Here is a 24,466-nt window from a genome sequence, read left to right as displayed (position 1 = left end):
GGTATATGACAGATGAAACTCTTCCAGCTTCTTACATTAGAAACTTAAAAGATTGAGACCCAGGAGAATATAATGCTGACATGGAATGTGATAAATGTTGCATTTCACTGTATTATTGCTATTTCATAGCAATATTTTGGTTTTAAAGAATAATGCTTCCTGTATAGAGTAAGAATGCTCTGTATGTTAGTTTACGCCGCACCAAAAAAGAGAAAACTTCCATCTTCTAGAAATGACATCACACCAGATTTCAGTGGAGAATGACAGGTTCCTCTTGTAACGGTGACATTTAAGGTTTAGACTGTCACCAGCTTGAGAAATAACAGGATACTGGATTTAGTGGCTTCTGGAAAAAAGTGGTATTAGAAATGAGTTGTACAGAGTAAAGGATTGTGTCGGAGTAGGACAATTTGGGACCTATTGCTATTGCAAACCCGTGCAAGTGTTAAAGACAGGAGCATTCAAGAACTCACTTCTTCACAGCTAAAACTGAAGATAATTTCACTAAGTACTGCTCTCATGATATAAAAGAAGAACACCACAAGCACTCAGAAATACTATTAGACGTTAGTATCATTCTAGTACATAATATATTTGTTCATCTTTCTAGTTTTATTCAAACTAGAAATAGATATTCCTTGAACAAAAATGGACAAACAACCAAGTGGACAAACAACGAAAAAAATCCAAACACCATACTTAGCAGCAGTATGCAAAGATCCTCAGGAAAATAAGGAATTAAGTCTGAATCCTGAACTATTTGTTCCTGCTCAGAGGGGAATATTGAAACAGAGAATAGAAGAGAGGACTGTTTTCAATGGACTGGCACAAATTTGCTTTTTGAAACGATGGAGCATTGATGATGGCAGCACAGCCTACATGTTGTAGGCAGCCAGTTTGATGGGAGGACAGAAAAGGCAGTAATAGAGATAGTGATCTCAATGAGTGGCTGTACCATCCATTTAAGCTGACCTCCCTGTCTATTTGGCTGGGGTTATTCTCCTGGGTAAATTTAAGGAATTACACAAAATGATTTTTAAAAGAAAGTACTTCAGTGTCATCTGGCTACACAGAAGACCTTCTTCCAGCATTTCCAACAGTAGCACTGGCCTTGTGCTCTATGAGTGTGATCCTGCAAAGGTCTTACAAGTGCAGTCAACATTTCCCAGAAGATATGGGAAGGGGAATGTCTCCTGCTTAGGGAAAGGATATGTGATGTTAATGTAACTCTCTAAAGCATGGGAGAAAAAGCCAGTACACAATTTCTGCTGAGAAAAATGAGATGGCTTGGCAGCAAGGCTCTGACTGTAAAAGTTGACTTGAGAGAAAGGAAGGCAGAATAGCTTGGGGAAGACAGGGCAGGGGTTTTTCTAAAGCACTGCTTGTGGGAGTTATGCTACAAGTGTCAATGATGTTTCTGTGCTTCAGGATGCATTTACGCACAGATCTACATCTTTCCATGCTTCGTATGAAGTTTCAGGCACAATGAAGTTTGGTTACAAATGGGAGGCTGTGGGAAGACTGCCCAAATACACTTAGTAAAGAAATCCTAATAAACACACTCCAATGAGGGTGCTTTTTCAGATGTACAAGCTATGCTATACTAAGTTGTGACACTTTCTATAGTTTAGGACTGATAGCATGCTGGTTGCAAAGAGATCTGTGTACAAATATATGCATTCTCATAAACATTTCATTACTGGCTATAGCTGTCAGAGTGGTATGTGTACTTTGCAAGGAGGCAAGAAATGAAGACTAGTAATGGGAAACTAGTCAGTATTCAGAATTTTTTGGCCCATGTCCACTCAGGCCATTAATGGTTTTGCCCTCTGCTTATTCAGAGGCATGTGAGGCACTGCATTTTAATGTATTTAACTAAAAGACTTTATTAAAAAATAAAATTGGAAAAACATCACCTAAGTCCAGCTACTAATAATATCACACTAGTTCATGCAGAAAGAATTATAATGATGAATCAAAATCAAACTGAGATCAAAGCAAATCAATTTTGTTTAATAGCAGGCAATGTTCCACAATCAAATCAGATTCCAAAAAACGTTAATACACAACTCTAGGAAAGACTATCCTCCATTGTCTATAAGCTCCAAAGAAGAATTTGATTTAAATGAATCAAATTTATAATTTGGTTAGTTAACTAGTTAAAACACCAGAGCAAAACCACTATCTGGACAAAAGTCTGACAAAGCTAGTCATAATTCATTTCTCAAGAACTTATATTATCATGTGCTAACTAACCCTTCTGCCCTTGTAGCAGTAAAGACTTCAAAGAATAAAATAAAAAAAAAACACAATTCTGTCAAATTCTATTTACCAGAAGTCATAAAATGATAGGTTTGTGTCACTCGGGACCTTTAAATGTATAGCACAGAACATGCCCTAATGAATACTGTGATGAGGTATTACATAAGGCTGCTTGAATCCTTTTCAGAAATTTGCATGGACAAATTATGACTTATGCAGATGCACAAATCACAGAATCACAGAATAGTTGAGGTTGGAAGAGATCACATGGGATCATCTAGTCCAAGCAAGGTCACCTAAAGCATTTTACCCCAGATTGCATCCAGATGAGTTTTGAGCATCTCCAGAGGAGACTCCACAACCTCTCTGAGCAGCCTGTTCCATTGCTTTGTCACCCTCACATCGAATGTTTTTTTTCTCATATGGAGATGGAACTTCCTGTGTTTCAGTTTAAGCCCACTGACTCTTATCCTGTTACTAGGCCTCACAGAAAACAGTGTGTACCCATCCTGTGGATGGATTATCCCCCTTAAAATACTTGTACGCATTAGTAAGATTTCCTGTAAGTCTTCTCCAGGCTGAACAGGCCCAATTCTATAAGCCTCCTCTTATCAGAGAAATGCTTCAGCCCCTTAATCATCACAATTCAGGATTAAAAGTCTCCTGCTACATGAAAATAGAAGTTAAAACATAGAGAATAACAGTAAGAGAATTCTCATCACCTGTAAGTGGTGAAAAGAGTTTTCATGTAGATACCCTACCTCATACAGGGACGTCTAATATACTGCTCTACAGATCCTCTATCAAGCAGTAATTACCTAAGCTTGAGAACTGACAAAATACTTTGAGCACCTTTTAAGAAACTTATATTTTCTTTCTTGGATTAAAAATACAGAAATATTATAACACAAAGATTTTAAAAGCAGATTATCTGAAAATGCTAACAATAAATATAGCTACCAAACACACTCTTATCATCTGCTCTCTGAAGTACTATGTAAAGCCTTTTATCTTAAACATTGACTCTCCCAAACACGTAATAATTCCAGGATGATATTCATGGAAAAACTATATTTGACAGAGATGGAAATAGGAAATCAATAATTGACGCAAAAATTTTTCTCTTTGGAAAATATGTCCTGTCACAATTTCCAATCAACAGAGGATTAATTATGTGCTCATTTAGGACAGGTTTCCAATTATCTAGCTTATCAGCAATAATTCAGATTTATCCGTGTAATGAGGGAGTAGGCAACTTCATTTAAAAGCATCTGTGGTATGTTTCCTGCACTTAGAGCCAAAAGGGGACAAGTTCATCAAAACACAAACTAGCCCATCTTAGAGCTACAGTCGTAATTCTCAGTACAGGAATACTTGCTTGGCAAGGTAATCAGATAAAAGCTGGAGGGAACAGGGAGTGCTATGAATAGCTCAGTAAAATAAAACCAGAAACTTGGTTACCAGGAACTCTTTGAAATATTATTTTAGCTGTCAAGAAGTTCAGAAGTTGTAGTAGAGCCACAGATGTAAAGATTAGCACAAATATCTCATATGAACTCCATCATCAGGCAGGTCAAGAAAAACTCAACACTGCTTCCTCATTCTGGGAAGCCTGAACTAGAAGAACCTGAGTCACCAAGCCCAACCTCTTTATTGCATGCAGCTCCCTCAGACAATTTTTTTTTTTTTTAGAGCAAATCAGATTTCCTGTTAGTAGTAACTGGGATCCCTAGGCTTGACCCAGCTTCTCGCTGTTCCTGTGAGCTGTGGGGAACAGAACATTATCTCTCTGATGAGACTGTTTTCTCAATCCTAAATCAAGTTCAGCTGTTGAAGATTGCTTTCAGGATTATCCTTCCTTCAGAATATTTGGAGAGAAAAATATCTCTTAGACTTCATTTTGCCAGGCTGCACAAATTTAGTTCTATCTTTAGCCAATTTCTCATCCATCGATGTCACCTTAAATGCCTCATGGTGTTGCACAGCCACTTCCCTGGAAGAACATACGATCTTGCCAGCTCTTGTGTCAGACCCCAAACACCCTGGAACTCTTGGGCATTCAAAGGGTAATACATATCTACAAGTAAGCTATCAAATTCAATTTTCAGTCTCCTTTCATGTTTGTATTATTTCTTTGCAATACCACCTTCTCTGAGTAACTTGAAGTGTCTGCATTACTTCAAGACATGCTTCCATGCCTTCATAGACAATTACTTAAATATTTTCCTATCTCATGCTTAGATGATTTGCTTGGTAGAGTTCTAGCAGTTACCTTGTTCAAAGCTGTATCACAGTCATCACCTTCCATCAGCTGATAACCCATGTTCTCCTCAGCTGTCTTCAGTCAACAAGCTTTCAGTTTATGAAAAAAAAATCAAGCCATGAAATAAAAATCAAGCCACAAGACCTTTTTATTCTTCTATAAGTCTTATGTTTGTATTTTCTTCTCCTTGATAGATTAGTCTAAACTGTACTTTCCTTCCTGCACTAGTGAAATAACTGACTTCAGGAGAAAAACAAAAGAAACCTCATGAAGCAAGTAATTAATTCTGTTGTGATGTATGTATAAATAAAAGATATATTTTTTCTTCCCCTTGCATTAATCAGTTCCCAATCCAGTGCTTTACTTTTAGTCAGTTTTCTCTTTACTTACATGCATCACATGGTTCTCTGGATCTGTTAGTACTCAGTAAGTCTTTGACTCTATGACCTCTTGTAGTTATGAATGTCAAATGCTCCCTGTGAACCACATGAACTTTATTCTTGAAAAGTTTGTTCTAAATATACCTGTCATCATTTTCCTTTACTGAGAAACTATTTTGTTCTTTGATTTATAAAAACTTATTTTCTTCCATTTTGTCATTTTTGTCAGTGAGGCAAATCAGAGATCAGTCATCAAAAAGAGAAGCCTATAGTGTTTACAGTTTTCCAAGTCAATAAAGTGAATCTATGTCATACTAGCAAATGTAAGGAATAGATATTAACTGCATTAAGTGGTGCTGCACCTAGACCCACTCTACCTAAATTTAGCTTTCTAGAGTTGTTAAGTTGAAACGTATTTATCTTGGAGTCCTTCTAAGGTTATTGGAGAAAGACAATGAGAGTTCTGCTACAAACACGTCAGTTAAATCCGTTTCAATCTAGGCCTGAAGATGTGCATGTTAAGAAGTTTCTGAACCAAAGATGTTCAGAAAGTTCATTTTGTAAAGAAGAAATTTCAAGTCTGACATGGTATTTGGTCAAAACCAAAGGAAGATGGATGATAGAAGACATGTTCCTACCTTGATTAGGGATATCTCGTGTTTCAAGGGATATGTAGGTGCCTGCCAGTATTGTACATCATGTAAAGTAATAATCTAACTTCAGGATCTGGGATTATCTGAGTTCAGGAAGAGTTTACTTTACAGGAAACCTATTCCTAATTCTAATTCCCTTCTAAATGCAAATGCTCATAGCTGAATGAGTGGTGGCACTCATTCTCTTTCAGACACAGTGCTAAAGCACCATTGTTAGACACTAGAAACCTCCTGAAAGATCCTGAAAGACTGAAGAAGTCACATGTACAAGGGATATTTTTATATACAATATAAATGAAATACTACTTACTTTTCCTCAAAATTAGCTTTCTAGAAAGAGAATCACAGAATCACAGAATCACAGAAACACCAAGGTTAAAAAAGACATTCAGGATCATCTAGTTCAACCGTCCACCCACCACCAACATTCTCCCATTAAACCATGTCCCTTAGTATGTCTAAACATTTCTTGAACATGTCCAAGGAAGGTGACTTAACCACCTCCCTAGGCATTCCATTCCAAGATTACCTTAAAATGCAGATACATAATCATCACTCTGCAGGTGTATCCCATATTCTCTGTAGTCTGCTGCATGCTACCACTGCACAGTTACCTACTGAATATATGGATTTATTTCAAAAAGAATTGTTAGTGATGGAGTTTCTATTTATAAATAACATAATTTTCTTCTAAAAATGAAATGATACATGAAGCTGAGCATAAGCCACATAAACCAAAGGCAAAACTGGTAATCCAAAAAGGCTTTTAGAAATACTGTTATATACTTCTACTACATCATCATGCTTTATCTTGAAAGCAGTTAGTTTCTCAATTCCATGCTTCTATTGAAATATCACTGCAGAATACACCTGTTTATAAATCTAATTTCCAGTCTGAAATTTCATGTAGACACTTTTTCTTGTTCAAACATCTGCTTATAGAATAACTTTTCTAACTTCCCAACTGCGTGATGCATTTTATAAACAATAATATCTCTGATTATGAGTTTCTGAGTCACTCTGGGATTCATTTTAAAGGAGGGATTAAAGTTATCTTTAACAGAAATAGACAGATTACCTGAATTGTCATTTTCCATTTAGGAAGGAATTCAGCTTTATCTTTGAATTCAGGAAATAAGGAGAAATTGAAATAATGCTATTTTGGTACTGAACTTCTGTAATAAACTTATTCCTGTAGACAAGGAACAAAGGAATATTACTAATATGAAAATAACAGTTTGTTGCAGTAAAAAGCCAATAGCTTGTAAAAGTAATATATGCTAAGATGCAGTCTATAGCGTTTTTTGTTTCATCTTCTCAGTTATTAAATTGCCATGAAAATATAAGATCAGGCCAATACTATGAATCATAAACACAGTTTCAAAACACAGGCCTAAAAATTCATATCAGCACATTTTAAAATGATTTTTTTTAAATGACATCCTTCAGGTTTCATTCAAGTCAATGCAGACTGTCAGAAAATTGTAAAATAAAGTCATAACACATCTCAAAGAATTTACACAGATTTTGGAACACAGAGAGTTCAACACAAAGTAAGTCGGCTTCAGGTTCCAATGTAAAGCAGAAGACCCAAGCCAAGATGAATTTTAGTTGCCAGGAAAACTTGCAAAAGAGAGAAGCAAAGCCGTAGAGAAAATTGTCCATGAAGTTGATTAGAGAGGACATGTCAGGACTTGATGAAAGAAAAACAAGTATCCAGGATAGGTATTCAGAGAGAAGAGCAAAGCACAAATGAAACTGCAAAGAAATGCTGAAAAATTAACAATGACTGTCTTATGAATTCCATGCCCATAGGGTGCATTAACTAAATAAAGAACACATTATTCTGACTTGACAGTAACATCTTCCCTGAAAGCACAGCTAGCACATTTTATCTCAGTAACATGCGCTCTGGCCATCCCTATCACCAAACTGCCTCCTGGTGTTCTCTGCAGGGATCTCCATCAGTCCCTCCTGTGCTTCCCCACATGGTACTTGCGGCCAACTATGTTGAACACCAAACAGTGCTGAAGTGGGTTAGTGCACTGATGTTCTAACCAACAATGATGTTTTCTATTTGAGGAAATCTAAAATTATGTAATGACATTTTTTTTCCATTGAGAGCTACAGTTCCAGATGTGCAATAGCCCTTGAGAAATGATCATTTTTAACCTGTCATCATCCACTATAAAAACAGTTTATATGTTTTACCAGGGCTCTGTGGGAAAAAGTGGGCAATTATCTTTAAAGAAGCCAATTTAAAGCGAAGGCTGGTGAATGAAAAGATGATTCTTTTTGGGAAGGACTAAGAATCAAAAAATTCAAAGTAATATTGTTTTATTGCAGGGAAAAAATGTAAGGCCATTGGATGCCAAGGATAGCATAGAATCATGGAATCATAGATAGAATCACAGATAGAATCACAGAGTCACAAGGTTGGAAATTACCTAAAAGACCATCTAGTCCAACCGCCCTCCCACTACCACTGCTACCACAAGCACTAAACCATATCTTGTAGCTCCTCATCCAGACGCCTCTTGAACGCTGCCAGCGACTCCACCACCTCCCTGGGCAGCCTTTCCAGTGCCTGACCACTTCTGAGAGAAAAAGTTCTTCCTTATGTCTAACCTAAACCTCCTCTGGTACAACTTGTGGCCATTTCCTCAGGTCCTGTCTGTTGCCTGGGAGAAGAGGCCAAACCCCTCCTCACCACAACCTCCCTTTAGGAAGTTGTAGAGTGCAATGAGGTCTCCCCTGAACCTCCTCTTCTGCAGACTAAACAATCCCAGCTCCCTCAGCCGCTCCTCATAAGACTTGTGCTCCAGACCCCTCACCAGTTTTGTTGCCCTTCTCTGGACACGCTCCAGGGCCTCAATGTCTTTCGTGTAGTGAGGGGCTCAAAACTGAACACAATACTCAAGGTGCAGCCTCACCAGTGCTGAGTACAGGGGGATGATCACCTCCCTGCTCCTGCTGGCCACACTATTTCTAATGCAGGTCAGGATTCTGTTGGCCCTCTTGGCCACCTGGGCACACTGTCATCTCATGTTCAGCCGAGTATCAGCCAACACTCCCAGATCCCTTTCCTCTTCACAGTCATCCAGCCACTCATCCCCAAGCCTATAGCGCTGCATGGGGTTGTTGGGGCCCAAGTGCAGGACCTGGCACTTGGCCTTGTTGAACCTCATCCCATTCACCTCAGCCCAGCGATCCAACTTATCTAGATCCCTCTGCAGGGCCTCCCTACCCTCAGGCAGATTGACACTACCTCCCAACTTGGTGTCATCTGCAAACTTACTGGGGGTACACTCAATCCCTTCATCTAGGTCATCAACAAAGATGTTAAACAAGATGCACCCCAGTACCAACCCCTGGGGGACACCAGCTGGGTAACGGATCGCCAGCTGGACTTAGCTCCATTAACCACTACCCGCTGGGCACAGCCCTCTAGCCAGTTCCTTACCCAAAGAAGAGTATACCTGTCCAGGCCATGGGAAGCCAGTTTCCCCAGAAGAATACTGTCAGAGACCGTGTAAAGGCTTTGCTGAAGTCTAGTAGACTACATCAACAGTCTTTCCCTCATCTGCCAGTCTGGTCACCCAGTCATAGAAGGAGTTCTACGAAGTCATAGAACTTTGTAGACTTCTAGAAGGAGTTCTACAAGTCATAGAAAGAGCATGTTCATGGAGCATACATTCTGCTAAATAAATCCAACACTGCTTTGTGCTCTGCTGTAGTGCTTAGTCAACTCTGGCTGAGGGAGGAAATACTGGGAGAGGTTTTAACCATTATCATGGAAAAAAGCCCATCAACTTTGCTTTTCAGAAGTCAGTCTTTCTAGAATAATCACACTCACTTGCTTAGACAATTTAAAGGCAGTGTAATTTGGATTTCTCCTGTCCAGGTAGTTCCACTGCTTATCGCACAGTGGCATGTCAGGAAGAACTTAATCAAACTAATTGTCTGAAAACATAAGGTCAACCCCAAGGTAGAAAAAGCAGCTGGTAATAAAACTCTTCTCTTGTCGGACACAATTATTCTGTTTGAATGAACGAGGGTAGCTTAATTCTGCAAATTGTGGAGATCGGTAAGAGAAGAAAACGTTCACCGCTTTTAGCGGTGGTTTAGCTGGCAGGACTGGGACAGAAGTGAAATTGTAACACACATACACACAAAATGGGCAGTGGATCAAGCAATAGAATGTGTCCATCTGAATATCACAAATTACACAGAGCTGAGAATCACAGCTCATGTCAGGGGACTCTAAAAGTATATTCATATTTATTTCTGAGAAACAACCAACTGTTTGGATGAGATCTATGTCAAAGTGCTGCATATATTTGACAGTCATTTACTGGCAAGTTCCTTCTGACAATCTCATGTCCTTTGACTACTTTTTGGAGAGTAAAACTGTGGGTGGGATTCAGCTCAGAGTTAAGACACCTATGTTAACTGTCTAAATGTAAACACTAGCATTTGAGGTAAGTCCCTAAATAACCTACGTTGCCAGGAGATAACCAGGATAGCATTAATTTTTCTAAACAAAGAATCTGATGATCTTTTGGATATCTTACATGCCTGAGACACCTCTGGAGACTGGCTGAAATAAGTATATGCTTCTTTGGCTAAAGGTGTAAGGCAGACAGGATGCCATCTCAGATGGCATTAGACACCTAACTTTAGGCCACTTAACAATTTTATTCAGTATATGCTGCAAATAGCAGCATATACAAATTCTACTCATATTAGTTCAGCTGCAACACTCTCTAGACTACACTTTCATGGTTACAGACACCTGTAATTAGATCCTGTGTAGATCTGGAGCCAAATCCCACCTTCTGAGCAGAATTCACTTGCCTGAATAGCAGTGTCTAGAGTCATAGGATGGTACATTAGGGTGTCAGAGATGTTCACAAAGGACTAACAAGCATGAAACAAGACCACTGGGGACCCATGCCCTTCTGGAATGACACACAAGGCATTTTTCTGACACTGCATGCTGTCCAAGAATCAGTGTTGCTGGTAACAGGCCTGAGTGTCATATCAGTAGTTCAAAGATTTACCACATGGCTGCATTATTACCTAAACTTAATAGTAGTTAGACATAAAATGCGAGTAGGGAAAGAAGAGGTCCCTGAAATGGAGCCAGAAAAAGTCATGACAGGCAGTACTTTCTCAGCAGGTACACTCTGCCACGTTACTTACTAAGAACAGCCAAGGAATACACTGAGTTTAGAAGTTCACCGAGGAAGAAGGAATACTCATGATGCACATCAAAGCAGTTGCAGTGACAAGGATGCTACTGCCAAAGTGCTCCCTGTCACTGTAGTCTATAAAAAGCCATATAGTAGGTCAAAGGGCTGGAAAGCAACATGTCTTTTCTCGCTGATGTTAGAAGGCCAGCTAAGATTGTCTTCAAAGAAGACAGTAACATATTGGCATGGATGGGTACTTGCACCTCACTGTATGAGCTGGAATTTACCATGTACTTGTTGCTGATAACAAAGTCAAGAATGCCTTCTGTTAAATCTGTATATGAGAAAGTAAGAGATGATACATTAGCAGTTATCTTTTGGCACACACAAAACTGTTGCAGGCACTTTGCGGGCAAGTGAAGTTTTTGCCTTGACACAAAGTGCTATCAGGCAACAGGGTGTCATCATCCCACAGTTTGGTACCTTGTTTCACCACATTTGAGCAGACGTCAGAGCCCTTCTGGGCTGCCATCTGGTTGCTCCCGATCTATGATACTTGGTTCAGTATTTGCCCTGTTAGATTTATACACTGACAGGATTATCTCAGAGGTAGCAAGATTTCCCAATAATTTTTCATAGATACATGATTTTTGTACTACATTAATAAGGCAAAATACCACGGAATATAAATGATGAATACATATGCAAGTATTTCAACACCAGAGGGAAAAGTTTCACAGCCCAACACAGTTCAGTATTAAAAAGTCTTTTGAGATATTAAGCTGATATTTTAGTTTGCTAACTTTCACCCTATTACTTCTATTTATAATCATAATGACCTATTTAAGTACATGTTGTCAACTCCCTGCTTATTGACAACCATTCCACCTAGCTATTTTTATGTATACCATCAACTAGAAAGACTTGGGATATGCTTGTTATATGAGTGCCTTTTGCTAGGGAACAATGAACAATGGTTTTTAGTACATTCACAATTTGCTGCTGTTGTATTTTCAGAGGTGACAACACAAAGCATCTTCAGTAGTATCATGAAGGAGGGTTTTTAACCTTACCTTTACCTTCATAATTCTTCAATTAACTTCTCAGTTCATCCACACCTCTCCGTCAATGAAAACAAAAAATAACAGACTGAACTAAATCACAAAATCAGAATGGCCAGTGTTGGAAGGGACCTCAAGGATCATGAAACTCCAACCCCCTTGCCACCTGCAGGGCCACCAACCTCCCCATTTAATACTAAACCAGGCTGCCCAGGGCCCCATCCATCCTGGCCTTGAACACCTCCAGGGATGGGGCATCCACAACCTCCTTCGGCAACCTGTTCCAGTGCGTCACCACCCTCTGTGTGAAAAAATTCCTCCTGATATCTAACCCAAACCTCCCCTGTCTCAGTTTAAGACTATTCCCCCTTGTCCTATCACTGTCCACTCTTGTAAACAGCCGTTCCCCCTCCTGTTTATATGCTCCTTTCAAGTACTGAAAGGCCACAATGAGGTCTCTCCAGAGCCTTCTCTTCAAGCTAAACAAGCCCAGTTCCCTCAACCTTTCCTCATAGGAGAGGTGCTCCAGCCCTCTCACCATCTTAGTGGCCTTCCTCTGAACCCGCTCCAAGATCTCCAGGTCTTTCCTGTACTCCAGTCCTGGACGCAGTACTGCAGATGGGGCCTCACAAGAGCTGAGTAGAGGGGGACAATCACCTTCCTCTCCCTGCTGGCCACCCCTTTTTTAATGCAGCCCAGAACACATTTGGCCTTCCGGGCTGCAAGCGCACACTGCTGGCTCATGTCCAGCTTCTTGTCCACCAGGACCCCCAAGTCCTTCTCTGCAGGGCTGCTCTCAAGGAGATCTTCCTCCAGTTTGCATAAATACCTGGGATTACCCTGACCCAAATACAGCACCCTGCACTTGGCCTTGTTGAACCTCATTAGGTTTTCATTGGCCCCACTTCTCCAGTGTGTCCAGGTTCTTCTAGATGGCTTCCCCTCCTTCCAGTGTATCGACTGCACCGCTCAGCTTGGTGTCATCCACAAAGTTGCTGGGGGTGCACTCAATGCCATCATCTGTTTTGTTGATGAAGATGTTGAAGAGCAAGTAATTCTATTTTGGATAGCAATGCACACTTTTAAAATCAAATTAATTACTGTCCAGAATTTGTACTGACATCCAGAATAGGTCAAGACTGATGTGTCTTTACCTACATCTGTTTTTTGCTCCTTCTTGATTGAAAACAAACCTCTGCAGCTGTTTTAAGATCATAGAAACATTACAGACAATAGAACAACAGAGGTGGAAATGTACAATGTGCTAAGCATACTAGAAGATTCATTTGCCTTTTTAAACATTCTTCAGAAATTGTGCAAATCAAACAAAGTAGTGAAATATTGCGCCAGGTGGTCCAACAGTGCAAAACTATTTTATGCTTAAAACATCTCCAGAAAAATTACCTAGGAACAGTAATTTAGGGATTTGCAATTTCTTATGTTCATTTGCAGGTCAGAACCAACTCTACCATCTAGAAACCATAAAAGCTGTTGAACTCATTACCTCGTGGCTTTTTAAATCCAGAAGCAAATCTTCCTCATTGTTTCACGCTATAATGAGTCTGAATAAAGATGCTTTGTATATCCTTTCTCTTAAGATAATGTTCTCCTTACACCACTTGCAAATGCCTAATTGGAGCTACATTGTATCATGATACTATTTCTGATCATTGTTAAAAGAAATCTAAAAATGGCTCCTCACATGATCCAACTTTGTTCTTTTTTAAAGTTTGCTTCAGTAGACATAGCTGTATTCTAAATTAAAGGGATCATATGGATCAAATATATCTTCAGCATGGATGTTTCTTTTGAAAATATGTTCATATGACTTGAATTTTCTACTAGCATAATTTGCAAAATGCAGCTGGAAGATGTAGGCAGGTGTCAAGAAGTCTGTTGCCAAGTAAAGGATAATCTTCCAATGCGTAAAAAATCTTTAAAGATGGTCGGTATATCTTTTTAATGGCTGGAGTTTTGCAGAACAGTGTGGCTCTAAAGACAGTTTCATCAAAATCATAATATAGCACAGAAGAGAAAAGACTGTCATCTTGCACTATCTCACTCCTGTAAGAGCATCACTCTTAATCTCTAACAGGTCAGTTGCCAGTGGCAGAATTCTAGGCTTTGTAGGCTAACTCACTCTTTCATCCTTACCCTGTAAATCAAATTAAAGCATAGCTAAATAAGTTGTTTGTAACAGCACCTTTCAGGGTGAACTGATTAAAAAAATAAAAATACTTCATTACATAGGTAAATATATAATCTGTGTTATTGAAATACCTTGAAAGACAAACTACCATCATGGTAGTTTTTGCAAAAGGATTTTGAGATTCAATATATGAATGAAAATGGAAACAGACAAAAAATACTCAGTGTCACACATGATACCAGAAATATGCTTGGGAAAAAAAACCTGACAGTTTCCTGTACTGTTTTTTATCTCCGGCCACTAAACACTGCAAATTTACCCAGACCTGTACACTATAAGAATATAACAATATAACAATTTAATCCTGTGAGAGGATATAAGTGAAGAAAATAATCTAATCATGATAGATTAAAATGAAATGACTACTAGTTTTAAAATGAACAGTATAAGTAACACACCAGAGCGACTAATTCTCTAGTAGCTTTTCAGACACAGAACAGGGCAATTGTGAAAGCCTCCCCAGGTCTTGATACTATGATTTTCAGTCTCACCAAGATAAGCAGCAAGTTTCATCTTTGCCCACGACAATGAGATCATCATTTCTGACTATCATGTAAACTGATGGGGAGGAATTCCTCCCACCTCAGTTTAGTTGTCTAAATTTAGTTGTCTACAGTAGGCTTAGTCAAATATAGTAGATTATCTAAAGGGAGTGTTCCTTTATAGTAAGTGTAGTGATGCAACAGGGGGTTATTCCTCATACCTGTCTTAGATATGTCCTCAGGATCAGCTACATTCTTTCTGGAGGTCTCGGGGCCTGAAGAGAGGCTGAAACTGATTTGTTTCACCTTAGACATGCCTAAATAAACAATGAAGGCTTTTATCTCGTCATCCAGAAAAGGAATTGAGGTCAAAAATTATTTCCGTTTGGGCCACAGAACAAGGAGGAGGAGGTTTAATAAATATTAAAACTGCATTGGGTGGATAGTTATTTAGATGTATAATGAACATTTTTCCAGATTTAGAGTTGATTTGCTCAGTGGAAATCATTTTAAATTCAGAATTTCATAAATTATAGCTAAAAAAAGTAGTGGCAGTCTACTTTTAACACTTCAGATATAATTTGTAACTTAAACCTTAATTAAAATATGTCTTAGCTTAGTTCATGTTTCGAAGTAGTTACTTTGAGGCTTGACATGCTTAAGGACATGTTTTGGTGGTGAATTTGGTAGTGCTATGTAATGCTTGGACTTGACAATCTTATTTGTCTTTTCAAACCTAAATAATTCTGTTATGCTACGATGCTATGAGATTTGGAAGACTTTATTATAGTATCTTTAAGAAAGTATTTTTAAGAAAACATTTTTAAAAATTTTCGTCTCTTATGAAATAAATTTATATTAACTTCTGTGACCCCAAGCCCTGTAGTCCTTTATGTATTTGGTACATAAGGGCAATAATGAACCTTTGATAAACATCTTTTTTGTTTTCTTATTAGGTGAATACAAAGTTCCTGGTACACTGTGTCCCTTAACATTACTGAGTCACCATATAACAACGCCAGACACAATGGAGAACTCAGATCTAAGGCAGTATGATTCGTGAATTCCAAATCTTTCATTCATGCCACTGTGTGAAGGTCAGATGTTGATGTCTGAGTTGGTTAAGGACTGTGGAATGTTTTCCTTCTCAGCTGAGAATATTCTTCCCAAGTGGCCGCAGGACTCGTTCCTGGTCCTAAATTGAAACTCAAAACATTCCACGACCCTTCACCTTGCAAACAGAAACATCAACATCTGCCTCACATACCACCACCTCAGAAAGAGGACACATGGGCTGAAATGTCATAAGAAATATTTTTAAAACACTGCTTAGGAAGAGACACTCTCAAGTCAGAGCAGTGGTTGTAAATAATTAATTGGATTAAAACAAACAAACAAACAAACAAACAAACCCACCAAAATCCATAAAACAATCTCCCTCAAACAAACAAACAAGCAAAACAAAATAACCAAACAAAACAAAACAAACAAAAATCTCTTGTCCATTTATTATTAGGCTTTTCAGTTGGGATGATTCTGAAAGAAGAAATTTAATGATGTGTCAGCTTTACACAATTTTGTTTTATTTTTTATCTTTTGAGTAGCCAAAAGGAAGGATTCTTCAGAGTTTGCACTTCAGTGGAGTGTGCACTGCAGCTTTTAAAATGTGATGGTAAGCCGCAGTTTACTACCTTTAACTCTAGAGTTTCTCCAGAACTCTTGTCTTCCTGGAGACAGAACAAATAAACTGTTACTAGAAATGAATAGTTCAGTAACATTTATAACACTGTTTCCTATTTTTAATAATAATATTCATCATTAGGCTTTGTATTTCAGATGGTTGCTCATGTACTCAAGTATTTCTTTTCTATTTTTGGATCTGATCCTTCAGCACTAAGCATTTCATTCCCACACAACAGCCTTAAAGAGACACTAAGGCCACACAGAAGACTACAGGAAAAAAAAAAAAAAAAAAAGTTTAAAACAACTACCCTTGCAGCATGCACAAAATTTAGCTGCCATTTAACAGAACTTCAACAACTGTGATACATCACAGTTTCTTCCTTGCGGTTTATAAAAAGATCATGGTCAACCAGATGACACTCAGAGAGTAAGCTGTGAAAATGCTTCCCTGTTACTTAATCCACTGGAAATTTCCTGTTTAAGTACAGAAAGCTCTTCCACAAAGACAGACACTTTGTTGTGACCACCTCTTGCCCACCTACCTCTGTTTAGTTAAGAGACAACATTTTTCATTTTCTGATGAACTTCTGAATAGTTTGTTTAAAATTAAATGTATTCAGCAAAAAGATGGGATTAAGCAATGTCTAGGATGAGCCCGAAATGAGAGAAATGTGCTTATGCAGGAAACTCATCATTTCAGGTCTGCTAGGAGTCAGGAGCAGACCAGGAGACCTGCAAGAGGGAAGCAGGTGATTCACTGCCCTGGCTTAGTAAGTTCAGATATCATCAGACAGTAAAACTAGCTGCAGAAAAGTGATGGAAAAATGTGAAATCCACAGAAGACTGAAGTCTTCTGTGTAAAGTAAAGAAAATGTTTACTCTAGAGAAGGAAGAAGATAATGGTTTAGAAGAAGAGAGCAACAGAGCCATAACCAACTTCCTTTAGAAGACCAGACTCTGGATAGAAATATGATAAGCTGGGACTGGAAAATGGAATAAGTGTCAGATTTTAGGGGACTCTTCATCCTAAATAATTCCAGTACTTCCCTAAATGACATAGTCTATGCCAACAAAAGCATTTGACTGTTGCCACAGTAGTTTTTGCAAGTGTAGCTGTGTTTGCTGGTGGGTATGGACTTTCTCTTCCAGCTAAATGAGAAAAATGTGCAAGGAAAATATTTTAATAGACACCTATCAAAAATTAGTGAGTAGTTTTTGAACTATTAATTTTAACTTTTCTTCCCACTCTGGATCATGTCACAATTCTTAACTTTTCATCTCTCTGTGTTAGGGATTGTATATATAACAAATTTTTCGGAGATTATTAATTATAAAAAAAATTTTGGAACACTGACATGTACTAACTGAGTGGATATACTCTGTCCTCTCCAAAAGTACATTACTGAATGCAGTCCTGAAAACAGGATCTTAAACTGAAAGCACGAATTAACTGTACTGGCACTACCTTAACTGGCAATGTAATAGGAAACAAGGCTGAAAGGATTATGAAAGTGCTTACTAAATGATTCTTCCTAATTTGCCTAGTCAAAAAACATTAACACAGAACATCAAACATTATATCCTTACATGCAGCTTTAATAGGTGGTCTTCAGTGCAATTCTTACATTTAAAGTAGAACTGATTAATTTTTGCCTTAAGTAATGACCATAATTTTTTATCTCAGAAGATGGGAATCACCTGAAGTTTGTTCTTTGCTGCAATGTCTTCTAAATGAGCTATGGACGGTGTTGATTCAGGAAACGATCTGGAAGGGGAACATAACTGGGCTGGAAATGAATACATTTTTTTTCAGCATGACTTTTTTTGTTTCAGGTCCTATCTGGGAAAGCATTCCCATACCAATTTTCCCAAAGTCCTATCAGCAAATAATACAGATAGCTGAGGCTACCTTAGTAAACTGTGGAACCATCCATAGAATCACAGAATCTCAAGGTTAGAAAGGACCTACAAGATCATCTAGTCCAAACATCCTCCCATCACCACTGCTACCACAAGCAATAAACCACATCTCGTAGCTCCTCATCCAGATGCCTCTTGAACACTGCCAGGGATGACGACTCCACCATCTCCCCAGGCAGGCCATTCCAATGTCTGACCACTCTCTGAGAGAAAAAGCTTTTCCTTATGTCTAATCCTTTACGAAATTTCTGTCTAGAGAAAGACAACACACCAGTTCATTTTGTTTTTGTATTAAAGCTTGCATGTTAGCAAAGATCAACCAACATTCACCTCTGATGTCATGGGCCAATATAATAAAACAGGAAGCATTGCCTGCAGAATAAGTGAAACATCTGTTTCAGCAGAACAACAGAGTTTGGAAAAGTTACTTTGGGAAAACAATAACTTGATATCTAGAGGGTGGAAATATTTAATTAAAGTTGGAGTAATAATCTCTACTTTGGTGATTTCTTATGTATGAAAGGAGAGAAAACCAGCAATTATCATCTCAAATAAATTATACTCCCTGCAGCCTTTCTGAATGAAAACAACGTGCTGTGTTAATATTTTAAAACAACCTATCCTTTCTCTTGAGCCTGTTCAGAATGTGTGTCAATAAAAGCATACTGATGGTCTTAGGATGCAGTTAGTCGTTCATTAATGCTGGAAGTATCTAGATGCATGTCATATGAACAATGTGTAGACATACATCTCCTCTCCTTTCTATTTTGATCAGAACTGTTTACTTTTTGTCAGTGTATTAAATGCAGAGCTTCTGCCTGTGGTATTCATATTGCTCCTTATGGACTTCTTTGTGGAAGAAACCAGCCTTCCTCCTTAGTTTTTGTTTCGCATTCTCCTGCTTCATAGCATTTAAAAGTTAATCTTTCATTAGATAATTTGTTCTTAAATTTTCCAGTGTAGTCACTTGTGCCATGCCAGTGTAGCTCCAAGTAGGGAATATTGTCACAGACAGAGCTCCAAGAACCATTTAACCCCTGATGAGAGCAGAGGGAGAGGATATAACAGTTAAATGGCATCAGTTAATCTCCTCTCTCTTCCCTGGGGCAGAAACAGCCTAATGAAATGTTCAGGAAAATAAAGCTAATGTGAATAGAATACCTGTTTAATTTCTTTCACCTTTCCTTTGCTCTCTCTGTAGAGAGAGCCTTCAACTCAGAGTCGCTGGTGCTGCATTTCATTTGAAGCTTATGAAAATTTAGATCCATGTGCATTCAGTTTGTCCCTCACTACTCTTTTTATCTGTTGTCTATTATTTAACACAAATTAAATTTGCAGAAATATTTAATTATACACAAAGTCCACGCCATAGGTGGAAGCTTAAGCCTTCTGCCTGGAAAGCCTGTCTGAAATGCCCAATACTTGAAATAGTTGCTCTGACTGCATTATTTGGGTCTTGTCTTCTCTGCACTTCTATATTTAATGTGTTTTATGTCAATAATTCATAGCTCAACTTACATTAAAACTTCGTCACCATTATCTCAATAGTCCAAACAGATAATGAACATGCTAATCAGCTCTTAAAATCTACACAGTATTCTGCACTGTGCTGCCAAAAAATAGAATGCAATCTGCAAGTTCAAATACTGACAAGTCTTTTAGTTTCGGGTCATTACTTATTGACAGACTAAGGCTCAGCTGAAGATCAAAATGCCATTTTCAATGGATTTAAAAATTTCAAAACCAGGCTTTGTTCCAAATGAAATTATTTCACTATTTCTCAAGAAATTAAAATGCTGGGAGAGAAAATGATAGGGAGAGATACTATGTTGATTACACAAATGAAAAAAAGTTACAGTGTTGACATTAATAGTGCCCCTAAATAATTAAAATCAAATAAAAATAACCTTCTGAAATATAATTCTAAAAATTTGAAATCTGATTATTTCAACACTGAGAAAATTTATCTCCCCCTGCAGTTTTCATTAAATATAATTCTGATGTCATCTATTCTGCTAAATTTTGGACACAGTTTTAATGTCTTCTCACTTTAACATCTTTAAATTTTGCTGTTCTTCATCAGTGAAATTAAAATCATATTAAAATAAATTTATACCTTATAAAATATAATCTGGGTATATATTTATGTGGGAATATTGCACTATAAATGAAAAATAATGAATAAAACCCTTTAATTTGTGCATGCATGTTTGCATAGGTGGGATTCAACATTGAGACTGAGTACTCTTTATATAAAATATGCAAATGGAAATGATAAAAGATTCAGGTGATCTGCATAAAGCACCCTCAGGCAAGGTCCATTACACCTTAATGGAACTAGAAATTTGGAAAAAAAATTCCCACGTGCATATGTTTAACTCCCTGAAATAAATGCAGAGCAGAACTGTGCAATGCTGTTGCATTTCTTCAGCAGGTGTCTTGCACAGGTAACTAAGAAACTTAGGATGCAGTGTAAAATGCACAAGAGCAGTACCATTTAAGAATCTCCAGAGATCAAGAAATGTAGGTTCAAGCCTTGCTTGGGAGTTTACTAATCTTCATAGTGCTTAACTACACTACCTTGCCACCATTCAGTTACTTCCTTGCTTCATTCAAATGAAGAGATTTGGTTATGTCTTTTAATGGCACCAAAGAAACCATTTCTTCAGTGACCTCTAATAAGGATGACAAATTGAACTGTATCTGTAACGTCAGTACTTTCATCTACAATTGCAGCACAACGTTCAAAATTAGCAGCTTTACTCTTCAAATTCCCTTTGATCGATTTTCCTGTTTCTTCAGTTCATCTGGCTACAGTCTGGAGAGACAAACTGGTTTTAGAAAATCCCACTCTGTTTATCAGGACAAATTATACCTGTCACATTCTTCAGACAGTGCTTAATTAACTCACTGTCAGTAGATGGTTTTTGTTTTTGTTTTGTTTTTTGCAGTCAGATTTGCTACCACATAACCAGCTTTTATAATAGAGTCTGATTGAGTTGCAGCTTAAAAAACAAAATTGTTGAGATGACAGACATTTTTCAGTTCTGCTATTTTGTCTTTACAAAACATTCCTTGATATGCATTGAATTTGGCAATATGCTTTTGCATACAATGTCTTTTCAAAGTGCAATCTTTGAAAATGGACATGATTCCCTTACAAGTTACAAAGAGTGCCATATTATTTATCTCAACAAATAAGCCCATGTTTCGCTGAACACATATCCTTCATCCATGAGTTTTCTTTTTTGGGGCTTTGTTTTCTTTTAGAATAGCATTAGGTTGAAATCGGTGAAAGGAACCACTGTTCTTTTCTCACCAATTGATGCAAGAACATGCAATGTGTAACACGTGCAGTTTTCAATTTCACTGCATGTGTATGGTGAGCACAAGGGGATGAGATTAACACTACAGAGTGCATTCCACTTGTTCTGGTTTCAGCCCAGACAGTGTTGATTGCATACCAGGGCGTGGTTGTTGCTGAGTGATGGCTTTGTGCCCGGGGCCAGGCCTGGCTGCTTGGTGGGGCAGAACCTCTGCCATGATGGCGTGGGGCAGAGGGCAGCCACAGGACATGGGTTTCACATGCCTGTCCTATAGCTTTGAGGAGATTAAGCTGGACTGTCCTAATCACACATGCTAAAGGATTTGGATCACCCGTTTTGCTCAACCTGCTCCTGTATCCAGACCTTTGAAAAAGAAGGTCAGAAGGACAAGAGCAGAGCTGAAGACCCCCTTTTTCCTTCCTGGGACAGACACAACTTGCGTCGTACCACTTTTTCACTTACTGGGCAGATCTACGTAGAGGAATTGCATATCTTGATCTCTGCAATTAATACAAATAAGTATTTCTTGGTGTTTTGTGTCTTGTTTACAGAGATGGATAACAGAATAAGCGAGAATAAGAGAGGTGGATAACAGAATAAGAAATTACAAGGGTGGATATTGATAGGACAAGGAATGGTTTTAAACTGAGAGAGGGGAGGTGTAGGTTAGATATTAGGAAGTTTTTCACTCAGAGGGTGGTGACGCAGTGGAACAGGTTGCCCAAGGAGTTGTGGATGCCCCATCCCTGGAGGCATTCAAGGCCAGACTGGATGTGGCTCTGGGCAGCCTGGTCTGGTGGTTGGTGACCCTGCACATAGCAGGGGGTTGAAACTCGATGATCATTGTGGTCCTTTTCAACCCAGGTCATTCTATGATAAGCTTCAACCATACTAATTCTTATGCTGAGGTAAGAGAATGACATAAATTTAATGCATTTTTTGTTTCACTATTATTCCCTTTAGGCAGAGATGCATCTAGTCTGCCTGAGATAGGTCCTGTGCAAATCTTATAATGTTGCACTGGCAGATGCTCCAATATCCATATTCCATGTACTGTACAAGGATATAAACAGAATAGATCTCAAACCCTATCAAATACGCCAGCAACTTCAGCTAACAGACATTTTCATGTTTTTTGAGCAAATTAAAATTCCTGTGACAGGAATAATGAAGCAAATTTTGCCCAAAGGCACAGAGCCCTATTGCTGGGGCTGACATGCTGTTTTATAGAAATCGTCAGTGATCATTGGAATCAATCCGTGCCCAGCTGCCCTACGAAAGACTTCTCATCAGGCCAAAGAGCACTCAGGTACCACACACCCTGGCTTGAAACTGCAACACACCCAGCATTAATTTACAAATGAGTTTTCCTAACTGCAAAGTGCTGAGCAGCTTGCAGTATGGATGGAGTGTTCACGCAATATGCACTGCCAGCCTGAGTGTGAAAATTAATTCTAGAGGCTGAATTTTTTTGTTCAGTTCTGTGGTTTTGGTTTTCTTGGTTAAAGTTTATCCCAGTTGTGCCTTAATTTTCATTGCTTGAAGGACACACAAGGCTTTGCATCAATGTGAATTGCAAATTAGCTAAATGAAAGTAGCAACGATAAACAGGCAATCTATTCAGAAGTTTTTTGAGAGGGAAAATGTCAGGGAAAGACACTGGTTTTCTCTACTAATTATTGCAAATTACGTAACAGTTAAACATTATTTAACTGCAGTGGTTGATTAGGTGTGTCGCAATTTTATATGACATTTCGAGAAATAATCATAGAGAAGATCAAATTGTGAAATATTGAATACAAACTGTTACGTTTTCCTTAATTTATTGTGAAGCCAAGAGGTATTACAACTGAAATGAAGGTAAGATTTTTTAATATTTTGAAACTTCTAATACACTTATTGGAACACTTCAGTTTAATTAGTGATATTAGAAAAGGGACAAGTTATTTGCTTTGAAATGGAAATCTGTTTCACTTCCATTTCTTTCCTAATTTTTAATTAGTTTTAAAATAAATTACTTTCCTATATGTGACATATAGCACTGACATTGAAATATAGCATGCTGAAACAACATGACACTGATGACTTCAAAGAATAACAGTAAGATGTGCAGTGAGAGAGTTTCTACTACTTATGCTGTAATTGGAAAAACATGATAAATGATAAATAAATTATGATACTTCTCTGTTCTAAATGTACAGAGGTTGCACAGACTCTACAATAGGTCCAGAAATACAAATGCAAAAACTGCTTGTTTTCAGCTCTGTCTTAAGTACTTTCTACTGTTTCTCTGCTAGAGCAGCACTAACAGAACATCCCTCCCCTCAGCGGCACACAGTGTTGACCATCTTCCCACAGCTCATTGTCATATTCTGTCATCCAGAAGTAAAAAAAATTAAGTTGAAATTCCTCCCTGAATGAGAAATTATCTGTGTTATACAGATGACGTCTGGGGCTGACTTTAATTCAAATGAAGCCAATGCCATGACAGGAGGTGAAGTCCTCTCTGTAATGTCTTAGTTTGAACACAAAAGATAAGATTGTCTTTCGTATGACCGATACTGATTGCTGCCATTTTAATGAAGACTCATCTGTGGATGTGCTCCATGGAAAAGAGGAGGGCAAGTAGAGCTGTTAGAGTTCTGGAGCCTTCCAGTAAGGGCAATCTACAGGCCTATTTTTCTTGCTGCATCATGAAAAATATCATGTCCTCCTCTTTCTTTCCTCCCCAACCCAGCCTGAGTCCCAGTAACTGCATCTCCCTAGGCAGTTACAGCCCTTTCAGCTAATTTCACACTCAAAGCTTACAAGATATTGATGAGGTTATTTTGCTGCCTTTCGTTGAATTTAAGATCTCCAGACACCTTTGGGCATGTAGTATTGAGGAAAACAATTTAGCAGTAGCAGCAATAACACCAAAAGAAAATAGCAGTTACCTGAGCAGATCTGTTTCTCCAGTTTTAAATTAGCCAGCTCAAACACATTACATGTTATTACAAGAATGGTCCAGCCACAGTAGATTAAATTTTCTG

At 38.2% G+C, this 24,466-nt stretch overlaps 1 protein-coding gene across 4 annotated transcripts in view; it reads right to left on the bottom strand.

Moving 5' to 3' along the window:
* TRPC4 (transient receptor potential cation channel subfamily C member 4) overlaps positions 1 to 24,466 on the bottom strand; it is a 143,955-nt gene that overhangs the window by 99,725 nt on the left and 19,764 nt on the right. Inside the window, exons 1-4 of one of the 4 annotated variants that reach the window (XM_090132757.1) lie at positions 9,038 to 9,141; positions 6,637 to 6,750; positions 6,088 to 6,175; positions 4,535 to 4,614 (exon numbers count right to left, since the gene is read on the bottom strand). The exons of 1 other annotated variant lie outside the window; for it this stretch is intronic. The gene's annotated coding sequence lies outside the window, so the exon portion shown is untranslated. Of the gene's footprint in view, positions 1 to 4,534; positions 4,615 to 6,087; positions 6,176 to 6,636; positions 6,751 to 9,037; positions 9,142 to 24,466 lie in introns of those variants that run through there. 2 more of the 4 variants (XM_090132764.1, XM_090132772.1) reach the window with 2 other exon arrangements.

This window comes from Phasianus colchicus, chromosome 1 (genome assembly GCF_987193195.1).
Source record: "Phasianus colchicus chromosome 1, bPhaCol1.hap1.1, whole genome shotgun sequence".
Lineage (NCBI taxonomy): Eukaryota > Metazoa > Chordata > Aves > Galliformes > Phasianidae > Phasianus > Phasianus colchicus.
The sequence above is the reverse complement of the archived record's forward strand: the minus strand, read 5'-3'. Positions and strand labels throughout refer to the sequence as shown.